Genomic DNA, 3,103 nt, shown 5'->3' on the forward strand with positions numbered 1-3,103 from the left:
AATACATACCTAGATGCCTCATTGGCCGCTCGACCGCACGTCAACGTCGCCGCCATATTGGTGCAGACAACTCTCCATAACTCTCATATTTTATTTATTTATTTAGTAATTTAGCAGACGCTTTTGTCCAAAGCAACTTACAAATGAGGACAATAAAAGCAGTCAAAAGTAACAAAAGAGCAACAACAGTGTTTTGCAGAAGTTTCTGTGATGTGTAAGTTTAGGGGTAGGGGTTGGGTTAGAGGGGATAGAAAGTATCATTAACCTGATAGAAAATCAATAGACATCTATGCAATTTCCTCACTAATATAATGAAACAAATGCACGTGTGTTTGTATCTTACCTTGCAGTGGTGCAGTGTGTCCTAAATGAAGTATAAACTGTTCTTCATGTGTCCATTGTCTCTCACTCCCGGCTCACAGCAGTCTGATAAATCAGACAAAACAGGGGCAGACTCCGGCTGTGTCCCACAGAGAGAAGACTGTCCTGGACACACAGACTCACAGAGACCCCCGTCCAGCAGCAGAGACTCCAACATCATCCATTCAGGACATGAGAGAGCAACCAATGAAGATGAAGAATGAAAACAGACTGAGAGATGAGAGGAGAACTCAGAAAGACACATGAAATAGAGGAGAGCAGACAGTGTGTGAGTGTGACGTCTGTCTGAACACGTGCTGTAATCACACACTAAATCACTGCGCCATCTGAATGTACGATCAACTAAATAAAGACTGTAATCTGGATCTCTCAGTCCTGACTCTGAAATGTAATGATAGACAGTGACCATGTATACAAATATATTGAAGAAAACCAGTAACCCAGTATTAAACTATGCAGCTGTCACAATAAAGAGACATTTTCACCTGATCTGATGCTTAAAAGTTACTTTCATTTGCAACCTCATGAAATCAGCTTGATTCAATAATCATTCATTTGGATATTTAATTTAGATGTTACTACATGAATCACATTTTAGGTTACCTGACAAAATATTTTGACAAAACCAATCCAAAACATAGGCAAAAATAAAAGTAAAATAGAAACAGTAACATAAAATGTTGAGGTAGCAACAAAAAAAACAAATGATATGAATCACTGAATTATAGCTTTAGCTAACATAATTTGTTACATAACAAAACTCAATCATGTTAAAAAAAGAAAACAGCAATAAAACACATATTCTGAAATACATAATATCAGTGTTGCACAAAACTCATTAAACGATTATTTTAACTCTATGATATTGAACAAAGAGAAAAACGCTGATCTAACAGTTCTTAACAATCCAGCAGATGAAACTGAGTCTGTGGATCCTCTGAAAGAGTGACCACATCTATATTAGCTTTAATAAGATCACACCAAATGAAGAGCCCAGAATGTTTCTACAGACCATTAGGTTTGATTCCGAAAATTAAAAAATATATAAAATAAGTCTGAGAGCTCAAATAAAACCAACTCCCATGTAATTACGGTGAAAAAGGGAAGAAGAGCCAACACAGCAAAATAAAACTTCATGACTCAAAGGGGAAAACACACAAATAGACACCTATGCAGGTATGAACACATTTTGTTAATTCTACTCAATATAACAGTATGATTTCCATATCATTTACATTAACAATGTGACAGAAAATCCAACCAATCACATCTTTTATTTGCACTTGTGGAAGTCATTCCACATTAAAGGGAAGTAATTGCTCATTAAAGGGAAACCTTGTTGATACACTGAATGCCACTGCAACCCAGAATATATTGCAACTTCAAATTCACAGCGCTCTACATTTAATTGGCTATTTGATTAGTAATATCCATGTGAACTGTATGTCGAATTTGATTCATTCATTTTCGTGCAATGACGACTTTCTGAAAAGTGGGAATTTTTGGTAATTGTGACTTTATGTCTTACAATATGACTTGTACAATATGACAATATGATCTTGGAAATGCAACTACTTCTCATAACTGCAACTTTGTATCTCACACTGCAAATTTATATTACAAGCTGACTTTATCTCACAATTGCAACTCTATTTCTTGCACTTGTGACTAATAATTGACACAATATCGAGAAAGTTGCAATTGTAAGATATAAAATCGCAATAACTTTTTTAACTTATTTTTTAATAACTTATTTTCTTTTCTTTCCCGTGTCTCTGTGGTTCTTCACAAATTTTGTTAAATCTGACAAAGAGACACAGAAGATTCAGGATAAACCCCAAATCCAGCATAGAGGGGTTCAGTGAGTGTGGTGTTGAATGTGTATATGTGTGTGAGTGTGTGTGTGTCAGAGACACTGTAGAAGGATAGAGTGCCTGACAGACAGTCCAGATAGATACCTACTCTATTAGAGTGGGATGAAGGGCCAAATACATCAGTGCTCTTATTATTGTACCAGACAGTATAATTCATATCAGAACAATACATACTCCAGGAGTTTTCATTGAGACCAAACCAACAGTCAATCCCACTTTTCCTGCTGATTTCTTTATATGTCACGGCTACATGACCTGAGCCGCTCCATTTAACCTCCCAGTAACATCGTCCAGTCAGACTCTCTCTGCACATAACCTGCTCCTGTTGCGCAAATCTGTCTGGATGATCAGGATACGGCTGATGATCTTTCACACATGTTGTTTTTTTGTAGTCTTCAGACAGGATGAGTTGAGTGTGTGCTGTGTTTGGATCCAGTGTGAGATCACAGGCATCTGAACACAAGAAGAGAGATAAAAATCATCTATGGCACCCTTAAAGGGGTCATATGATGCGATTTCAATTTTTCCTTTCTCTTTGGAGTGTTACAAGCTCTTGGTGCATAAAGAAGATCTGTAAAGTTGCAAAGACTAAAGTCTCAAATCCAAAGAGATATTCTTTATAAAATTTATAAAAGAACCACGCCTACCTAAAACGCCTTGTTCTAACACGCCCCCACATGTCTACGTCACGATGTTCACGATGTGGCATAACACCGCCCAAATGTTCACGCAAAGAAAGAAGACGTAACTTTTATTCTCGCTGTAGTATTGTTGACACTGCAGCCATGTCGTGAAGACGCTGTGTGCTTCGTTGTGAAAGCGAAACTACTTTGTTTGGCCTTCCAAAA

General features: G+C 37.2%; 1 pseudogene; it reads right to left on the reverse strand.

The window, feature by feature from the left end:
* Positions 1-1,149: 1,149 nt before the first annotated feature.
* The window catches only part of LOC107707619 (NACHT, LRR and PYD domains-containing protein 12-like), a 16,360-nt pseudogene continuing 14,406 nt past the window's right edge, over positions 1,150-3,103 (reverse strand).

This window comes from Sinocyclocheilus rhinocerous, unplaced genomic scaffold (assembly GCF_001515625.1).
Source record: "Sinocyclocheilus rhinocerous isolate Xijiao unplaced genomic scaffold, SAMN03320098_v1.1 scaffold1857, whole genome shotgun sequence".
NCBI classification, from domain to species: Eukaryota; Metazoa; Chordata; class Actinopteri; order Cypriniformes; family Cyprinidae; genus Sinocyclocheilus; species Sinocyclocheilus rhinocerous.